Source organism: Cygnus olor, chromosome 4, assembly GCF_009769625.2.
Source record: "Cygnus olor isolate bCygOlo1 chromosome 4, bCygOlo1.pri.v2, whole genome shotgun sequence".
In the NCBI taxonomy this organism is placed as follows: Eukaryota; Metazoa; Chordata; class Aves; order Anseriformes; family Anatidae; genus Cygnus; species Cygnus olor.
This window is the reverse complement of record NC_049172.1, coordinates 51,809,091-51,819,658: the sequence shown is the minus strand read 5'-3', so window position 1 is coordinate 51,819,658 and position 10,568 is coordinate 51,809,091.

Here is a 10,568-nt window from a genome sequence, read left to right as displayed (position 1 = left end):
TAACCCACTCTTGTCACTGTCATTCAGTTTAAATCTTGACTTTAGACCTTAATAACTAACTGGAGAGACATCCTGTAGATCCCATTGCATATGTTGGAGGCTTTGGTACAAAATGATTCATATGACTACTCTGTTTCTTCCTCTGTATGTTTCATAGACTTTCTGGCACTTGTACGATGTATGCTCCTAAGCCAGACACCTGAGTTCAACACGTCTCATTAGGCATTTCTACTTTGTCTCTTCACATTCTGATGAAGGGTACTGTGTACAAATATGTTGCACAATGAAAGACCTTTTGAGAGCAGCCTGCTATGTAATGAGGTCTGTTAGGGTTAGGGTTAGTGCTGTGTGAAGCTCATGGTTTTGCAGCGCAGGCTGAGTGTTGCTGTGCTACATCCAGAAGTTTGCTTCTGAGTTCTTTTGGTAGACTAATGGTGGTCTGAGCTCACCTAGAAATAATGGCCTGAAAACAGCAAAGTCAGAGATGAAGGTGGCTGGGAATTGTTAATCCCAGGTTAGACACAGCATGCATATTTTGTAGGTGAAGGAGAAAATTGTTATATATGATGTGAATGAATCAATGCTGCTTGGTACAGATGCTAACAGGGTAGAGTAATGTGAGGGGATGAATGTTCAAACCAGCTCTAGCTGCCTAAGTTAAGGCAGATATACCTTGGGATATGCAATTCTGCCTCGATGTATATTGATAATATTGACCTTTAGTCAGTATTAGACTTTTTTGTTAGTATTTAGACTTTTGAAAACAAATCACCCTACATTATTGAGCTGCATAAATGTACACATTTAAACCTCAACATAGCAACTATTCAATGTAGGATTAGTTTCACGTCTTTAGTTGTTGCTTGTTGAATTTGCTTTTTTACATTTTGTACAGCCCTCAGCCACAGCCATCTACCACATCTTTGTATGTGAGGTGGGCAATGCTACAGTTAAAAAATAATCATTTTTTTTGCTTGCTTCACCTAGAGCCATCTGTAAGCTATGCTACCAACTCCCCTCGGAGATCCTATTTGTATGCCCAACTGCTCTTTGAAATGTAATTTACAAGGATCAGTGAGTGACTGACACTCATCCACAAAGACATAATAAAAACCTATGAATATAAATCGCATTCAGTTCTGTCCATGACTTTTGTCTGAGGTGTAGTTTCTTTCTATTTTACAAAGGTGCAAAAGAAACCATAGTTCCATGTTATGACTCTTTTGGTGGCCAATCTAGTTTAAGAAACTCCAAACCCTCCTCCCTCATCACTTCTAAGATATTACCAGTCCCCTCGATTGGGTTTATTCAACAGTTTGTGTACCCAGATTGTTAACTGACCAATTTGAAAGCTAAAAAAAACAACAAAAACAAACAAGCCAAACAACATCAACAAGCAAGCAAAAAAAAAAAAAAAAAACCAACAAAACAAACAAACACAGTACAACTTCTTCCTGGCTCTCCCAACCTGTTTTATTTGTCTTTTTCTCTCAGATTCATTAACAGTACTGCCACAGAATCACTCCCATAAAAATGCTAAATCTGCTCCTAGAGGCACGAATGAGTGGGAAAGAAAGCTCTTACCCTAGATCTACTATTAAGAAAACAGTAAAATAGAATTAGCATTTTGTGGTGGAAATTGTGGGGAAAAGGCAAACATTTAGACATGTTTGTTAGGTCTTTGCTTCAGAACAATTCTGGTATGTCTTACATCAGGAAAAGATCAGAGATGGGTTTACTCGCTTCAGCTGTTCAGAGGTGAGAGGAAAATGGCTTTGTGTGCAGGTAAGGAGGGTTCTTTTTCAGGAAAAACTTCATTTACAATTCAGATAAAGTTAGTAGGTAGATACCATTGCACTAACAACACAATGTCATTCCACTGTGGTTTTAACTTCTTAAATATGTTAAGGATTGAGATAAATCAGATGTAGAGTGAAATGTTTGGCACAGAAAGCTCCTCCCCCTGTTCCTATTATCTCTGGATCTAAGAAAATTGCCTTTTCTTATCAGCACACTAATCCAGCCATAGAAATGGTAGAAACATCCACTTCCCAAAGTAACTGCACATCCAGCAAATTCACGTTTGATCTCCTTACTGTCACAAGCCTCAAGTTTGTTGCAGTCCTCCATGGGCTGAAGACAGATGGGATTTCTGTCACCTGCTGTCCCTACTTCTCTGTCCTGTGCTCCCTGCCCTAATTGCGTCCCCCCACTTCCCATGTGTATTCAGGAGAAAATCTAAACTCAACTTCCCCACTTCCCAGCATTTTCTCTCTCATGGGTATCTGGAAGCCCCACTAATGCAATAAGGTGTGGAAAGTGGTGCACAGCAGGGCCCCTTCCTCTACCATCCTTCCCTCACCTGTTACTGGAACCTGGCTGTAGGGAGTTCTCAGGGGTCCATATCCCCTGCTCTGTCTGGAAGCAAGGTCCTCTACCAGTCAGTCATGCTATCACTGGGTCATTTTATACTCTCTGTGCCCAGAGAGTGTAAAACAGACACAGACTGTTATTTCCAAGTCAATTTGTAGAAAGATCACCTGTGTGTCATTAAGCTGACTGAAATGATATTTACAAAAGTATCTTTGAAAAACAGTAAGGAAGGACTTTGGCATAAGAGTAGGGGAAGTCATTTCTTTCTATCAGTGTGAATTATTAGAAGAAAGAGAAAATGAAGGTGTTAGAGAAACTAGTACCCACTAGAGTTTTGCTGGTCAGCCTTTTCTCCTCCTTTTTCAAGGATCCTGAATTACTAAGCTCTGATTTGACAAGCAGTTACAGTTTTCAAATTAAACAGTCATCCTGGTTCTCAGTATTTATCGTTTAAAGAAAAGCCTGTATGTCAAGTCTTAAAGCACATAACCAAGATACTTGAAATTAGTCTAATCTGTAGTAACCTTGTCGTTGCTCTTAGTCTTTAGCAACTGCAAAATGATTCGTGTTGGTGAAGCTATCTTTCATAGCAAGCCAAGTTAATTCAAAGGATCTGTCCCTTGAAATTTCCTAAGCTGGGGGAGCAGCTGTGTGTGGGGAGGGATGCCTGTGTGTATGGACATCCCGTTCCTTATACAAATGAGAAACTGACTGCAGGAAGAAGAAAGATACACAACATGTGCTGGAAGTAGGAAAAACAGCTATATCTGTTTTACATCTTTTGAAATAACACTGTTCTCGTAGGCGTTCATTTCTGAGTGCAGTCAAAGGATATGAGACAGCAAATGCTCAAGATTACACTGCCTGAAATAAATGTCCTAATTTTGTATTCATTATGAATATTGAATATTGAATTTTCATTTTCTCTGCCTAGACTAGGTTTTAAAGTAATTCTTAAAGTTAATAACATTGAAGCCACAAGACTACAGTTGTAAAAGTGCAGTAGTTTAGTGCATATACTATAGTAGAATATCAAAACCTGCACCATTAAAAAGTTATGTCTTCACATATGCAGCAAAAGTGATTCAAAAGAATCCCTTACTTACCATAGTTAAAGTAACTAAATAAAAACTTTTAAAAATATTTATAATGTACCTTGAGTCTATAGAAGAGGGAGGTAAAGAGGCTAAAAGTAATGCCCAAATAGATTATTCTACCACCACAGTTACCTTCAAGTGGAGGTGTTGAAGAGAGAAACTGTCTTGAAGAAATAGTAATTGAAAGTTTTATATCTCTGCAAATTAGTTAGGTTGATGGCAACGAGCCCCAAGGAAACATAGGCTTGAAGGAGCTGGATTTGTTTGTGGTATTCCATGCTGTTTTGGATCTAAGTTACCTAAGTATAGGTAACTGGATCTAGATTAAAACAATGGGATTAAAAGAGTTTGAAATGGATTTAGAGAAGTAGTGTATCCCAACAAGTGTGTCAAAGAGATACACAAGCACCCAAAGCCAGAGACTTCTCTCTGATCTGCCAAGTGCCATATAGCTTGCAGGACACCTCTCACAGGAGACAGGACTGTCTTCCCATGGTGGCTCAAGGCTACTAGTCAGATGTGTTGTCTGTTGAAAAGGGCAGGAGGACATCCTACTTAATTTATCCAAACTGGTGGGATTTGCCACACCCATGGAATTGCAATGCACATAAGTGATGCTCTTCGTATGTCAGCACCTCACAGCAGAGCAAGGCACTGAGGTCACAAACCCCAGAGTTCTAGAAAAAGCTGAAGTTCACAATGACTACACTGAGAACAAGGTAAAAACAGGTTGTGGCAACCCTGTGACAAAGATATGTGTTCAAGAGGAGCTTGGCCACTGTACCTCACCTCAGGTGAGAGTAGAATGAAAGCTCAGGTTCTTGATTAGACATGCATGGTGTTTGGTTGTTTTTTTGCTTTGGTTTGTTTTTTGCCTTCCCCCCCACACTGGGAAAAATGGAATTTTAATCAGCTGTTTGTAGCAAAAGTTTTGGAATAGATGGTTAAATAATAGCAAGCTGTGTTGTGTTGTTTCATTTTGTTTTCTAGAGATGCCTGTGGATATACTCCATGGGTTCCTTCTTACTGCAGTTAAACTTTCCAGTTTATGTAGATGTTCACTTTTCACTAATTGGGCTGTTTCTTCCAAGTATAAAGTTAGGAACTGCAGGACTTAACTCTTAGCAGAGACCCAGTCTATTTCTTACTTCTGTGAGAAACATCTCAAATAAGTTTCTTCAGACAGGATCTTCTGTGAAGCTATTTTATTTGCGATTGCAATGGCGGGCTTCCTGTCAATCAGGAGCACAATTTAGTAAACAAATCATAACCTTTTATTCCCTATTACCTGACACCTGATCACCTCCCCTGTTTCCTCATTGGCTGAGCTCTACAGGTTCACAAGCTACTTGACACTCCTCTGTACCATATATGTACAATTTTTCTTTCTTTCAACCCTTTAATTTCTCCTTTCTTATGTTTTGAGAACTTGTGATCTTTGTTTTACTGTTCTCACACTGCTCATCCTGTTTTTCTCAAGCTTCTACCTTATTTTGGAACAGTGAGGCCTTCTACTGTCCACTTATCTACTTAGCATTTCTCCTTATTATGACTACACAACTACCTTGGAATACAGAAAATTAGTTCTTTACTGCAAAAACACAACTTTGTTTCTCACACTTCCCCCATTAAAATAACCTTGGATAACCCCTTATGTAAAGCAAGATAAAAGCACAGAAGCAAAGAAGAAAATGTCACAAAGTCCCAGCCAGGTGGCAGCTCCAGACAACATTATTCCCTCCTGGTATGAGCCCACAACAGGAGGATTTTTTTTTTTTCAGTTTGTTTACATGCTAAATCATTCAAAAGAGCCAGGTCAAACTTTCCTTATTCCGTATTCTGAAAGTTCATGCAGACAGAAGCTACAATTACATATTGATGGCTGCTGAAGTACAAATTAAATTTTCTGAGTCTGTTGCTGGTAGAAATCAGAGCTATAAAGTGATTTCATCGGTAATACTACAGTAACAAGCAGGACCATAAAAAGAAATTAAAAATTTTCTTGGTATGCTTTGGCATGTGATTTGTAGCAGCGAACACTACAGAGTAACTTTGCTCTGCATCACCTCTAAAAAGCACAAGGAGAGAGGACTATGCAGAAGACAGTCTCCTTGTAAACTGTGTGGAACAAAGAGATGGTTTCACCTTCAGAAATGACATTTCTATTTCTGTATGATTTTCAGAATGAAAACTCGAAAATACCTTTTATATTTCAGTATTTGAGAAATATTTGGAAGTTTTAATACAGTTGTTTTTTTTTTTTTTTTTTTAATCAGAATTTGATTTGGAGTTGTTCAAAAACCAGGAAGAGATTTCTTGATCTATTTTTTGACATCAACAGCCAAGAAAATGCTCGAAAATCCAGTTGTGTCTACTTAAAGTGAAAGCCACTTACACTGCTGAAGTGCTGATAGAAAGCAAATCTGGCCATGTGACTGAGCACAAAAGATAGGAACTTCTGGGTTCTAGATCTATGCCTATCACTGACTGAAGTTGGTAATTCTGTATAAAACGTAATAAATCATTGCCTTTCTTATTTAACTTAACAAACATGAATGGTATTAAGTGAAATGGACACCCAGCATCCTAAAACACTGTTCTGAGACAGTCTGACTTGTATTTATGGATGCTTTGACTTCACACAGCATACAACCCCCAACCGTGCAGCAGTAAAAATAACCATATTACTGCTGCTGCTGATAATGGGTGGGTGGCGCAGTAGGTGTTGTGGCACCCCAGTGGCATGGCATGACATGAGAACACAGACATGAGACCAGGCCTGATGGGGAGCTGAGAGCACTTGTGATGCTGACACTGTCCTTTCCCCTCCCTGTGCTGAGAAGCATAGCGCTGATGTGGAGCCTCCCTGCCTTGTCTCTCAGGGATGGGCTTGGTTTGGGCAGCAGCTGTTTGCCCGTCTTCCTTCCAGCTCCGGCCTGTCTGTGACAGGAGCAGCAAAGGGGATCTGGCAGCAGTTGCAGCTAAGAGGTAGCAGCTGCTTGCATGGAGGAAGACTACACAACCTAAATCTCCCAAAGGGAAATTCAGAGTTCAAGTCTAGTCTCCTCAGCTGCCAGGTTCAGGTTATCTCGAAGTGGGTAGCCATGCGCACCCCAATCCGATGAAGAGAAGCTGCTATTGCAGACCTTACAGAAACAGAAGAGGCTGTGAAGAACACAATTAGGACATAAATGATATGGATAAAACAGAGAAAACTGCAAATGTACAGCGAAAAGTGTTCTTAAAAAATTCAGTCAGGCAGAAATCAGTTTTCAGAGTATCGGCCTGGAAGTCCTGTTAGAGGTAACTGATCAGGGTGTAATGGCTATATAAAAGAAGTGGCAAAGACATTAAATTTGAAGCACTTGCCTTTTAAGTAGGAATTATTCAAGCAGAATGTGTGTAAAAAACCACGGCCTTCCCTTTCCAAACCTTACTTCTACTGCTTTTCCAAAGGCTCTCTTTTACTGATTTTCTCACTGTTCTGATATTTTCTCTCCATACCAATTCTTATGGCAATTTTCTGTTCCTTGTTATCTTCTCAGTCGTTCCACTGTAAGCAGGAGACCCAATCATCCTTTGAAGGCAATGTTTCCATTTGCTTTTCTGAGTCACACTGTTCAATGAATTTACAAAGAAAACATTCTGCCTTAGAAAAGACCAGCAAAATAATTACTGCCTGGTACTTTGCACCAGTGACACAGCTTATTTTATAAACTCAAAGGTGCAAAAGCATTTTGCTACCTAAAATGGATTTTATTCTAAGTTTAAAATTGCTGTCAATGAAACGACCACAACAACAGGCTAATCCTAAATTTGCTAGGCATAAAATTTTAGGCCTAACAAGGCTGTTCTGAGTAGCTAAGCTCTTAGCTCCTGCTGAAACCCTCATGGGATTCACACGCTGGGCTACGTGGTACGAATACCCACAAACAATTTAGGAATTACGATCAGAAAATGACTGATAAATCTGATGCACACTGCTTAATTTTAACAACAGCCAGAGTTAGTGGTTGTAGAGCTGTTGTTATTCCTTTCTGCTCCAGTGTCTTCTCCAATATCCAGCCATTTGTTTTGGAAGCAGCAAACCTCAATTCACTACCTTCCTAGTAAATGGAGTCCAAATCACACTCCTGAAGTTAATTCTTGGGGTCCCCCTCCAGCTCCCAGAGGTTTCTGAATATGTTCAGTATAAATGTAAAGTCAACATATCCCATATACCAATCAAATGAAATCCTAAAAACAGTATGGTACCATCACTCATATATGGCCCTGTTTTCTTTGCCTGCAACAACTATTATCTGTCACTTTCTTGTTCACAGTATTGAAGCATTGGTTTGTTTGTTTATTTATTTATTTATTACTGCTCCAGTCTTCTGGAAATAGTGATGCAGCTCGGGAATTACCTCATTAGGTGAGGCAAGAGGAGGCTGATCTCTCATCTTTCCATACAAGCTTAAATTTGTTGAAACAATTTTCTTCTGATTACATGAGCATTAGAAATGTGAGGTACAGCAAGAAAAATCTATGGTCATCTGAAGTGCTCTGTCAGAAAATAGAAAGCTGCTGAGTCCTGACCTATGCATGGTAGGAAAACGGATTGTTTTTATGCCATCTGAAGCCGGAGATTCCAAATAATTTGTGCTGTACCCATTACGTGCTTGAGTGAATCTTGTAACAGTGCTCTGCTGTCTATTAAGGCAGGCACCTACAAGACAGACCCAGACACATGCAGCTGAGCTCCAGCTGGGAAAATGAGAGTTCACATCACTCTAGTTCTCTGCAATTCAAGACCTAAAAAACGATATATGCAAATACAAAGAGAGAGTGCAGCATATAATTTATTAGGCAACGTAGTCATGAATATTGAAAAATTATCAGTATAAACATTCAAGGCCTGACAATTTATGTGCTAGGAAAGAGGTATTTTTAGGATGTTTATATATATGTGTATGTGTGCAAAACAATGATTTGTTCCTAATCGTGAGCACTCTATCACCTTTATATTTTTTGATAGTGATAATGGTTTTAACCTTGCCTTTTTTCCTCTTTTTAATGGTATACATCTTTTAAAATAGAGCAGGCATCTTGTTAAAGGGGTCCGGATCCACCAAGGTTGACAGAAAAATAAATCGTATCACTTACAGGTAAGATCTCTACAGTTAAAAAATCAGGCCAAATCTATGAAGACAGAAGCATCTAACTAGTCATAAAACATTGATTAGCACCTCAGAAAATAAGCATGAAAAGGCATTTTTGAGATCCTGAAGCTGATTTGAACAATGGGAATCCAACCTGTGCCACCAAGGCAGTTAATGCTACAGAAGGAAGCAGTAGCCTGCTGGTTTGTACTGTGTTACTTTCAGATTTCCTGGGAGTTGAGCATTGCTTTATACTGTTGATTTTAAGCACTAGTTAATACTCTGAGATCAATTTTGGTATGTACTTGACTAAGCAATGTGTAGGTGTATCTATAGATTGTCCTTAATGGCAGTGGATTGCCCTGGTCATCTCATTACTGTTCTCTGTACTCTGAGGACTTGTGCAGTCTTTCTGTAACCTTAGTATGAGTGTGAATGCTCAACTTACTATTGAACACCACAAAGAAATACTTTAGTAAATGGATACCCTTTAAAGACTTCTCTTTTTTTTTTAATGCAAAGCTGGCTTCTCATTTTCTTAAATTCATACATTTTCTTAAGGCTGTACATCTTCAGCCATGTGCAGATGAATTGTATATGAACAATCCAGAATATGAGTTCAAATGTTTAGAGGTAAAGTTCAGACTTTGTCTAGAAGAAGGCAGTATGTCTTTCCTTGGTCTTTCGGTGCCAATATTTTTATTGTCATTCAATGTCCAGCAAAGCAATGCTGTTCTTTTAATTTAGCTGATAAATCTGTTAAAGCCTGTGAAATAAGAAATGACTGGGCCCATTAAAGGCTTTGAAAAATGAAGCATTTCATTTGGGGGCCATTAGGTTTCAATGCCAGTGATTCACTTACTGGATTTTCAACTTAACAGATCTGATTTATTAGGACAGAACTACGAAATATCGCTTTGTATGTTGATGGCCTGAATAAATGATGTGGCATGGCATGATTCACCTAGTAATGGCAATAGCTAAGCATTTGATGCCGTCTCAGATGCAGTGCTCAGAATGGATTCACATGGTGCCTCTATCTGACTGTGGCTAGACAATAGGAGACAGTAGTCAGTTGGCGGCATTTAGAAATTGTGTGACAGATAATGGATTGTAAGGACTTGGTATCTGTAGAGTAAGAGGGCTTAGAGGTTATCCCTGCTATCAAATTACTGCAGATTTTAAAAAAGCTTTCTACAGCAAATCATTTAGTCTTTCCATACAACAAAAAAGAGGTAGGTGAAGGAGCAGAAGGAGATTTATTTGCACTAAATCTAATTCTATTAAGATATATTTGGATTGCTAAATTCTCAAGATCTCTGTGAAGGACAAACTGTTGCAAAAGTTCTTACACACTGTCTGTGTTTGGAAGCATAACATTTTCAATAGAGTAGACTCTACTGCTTTTTCTTAAATCACAGACGAAAATAATGGACAACTTGGTGTCCATTTTGCTATATTCCACTTGGGTGCATAAATCAAGACTTGTTTGAACTACCTAGTTAATCTGATTGTTAAAAAAAAAAAAAAAGCTCATATTTTAGCATGTTCGGGTTAAATCAAAAGTTACAGCTTTCTGTGATGATTCTTTGGGACTGTAAAGGGGAAGTCTGGCCAAGACCATTAGTGTTAGAAGGCTCATGTAGGAAAATACCATGGGATTATTGCAAATATACTAGTATTCATCTTTTTTTTTGGCAGTTCCTGGGCTCGCATGTGAGCCTGGCAGTCCTGAGTTCCTTATCTACACCCTGCTCAACCATCAATGTAGAAAAAGGAGGGATGAGCAGGGTATAGTACTGGGATCATGGGAAGGCAGATTGTAGCCCCTGCTGGGACTCCACTCCTGACAAGCACCCTGAAGCCAAAGCAGGAACATTTCTCTTCCCGGTCTCATTAGAATATTTTATGCACTGAGCAGCCAACAAAAATATCCTTTGTCATTAAGGTTGTTTTT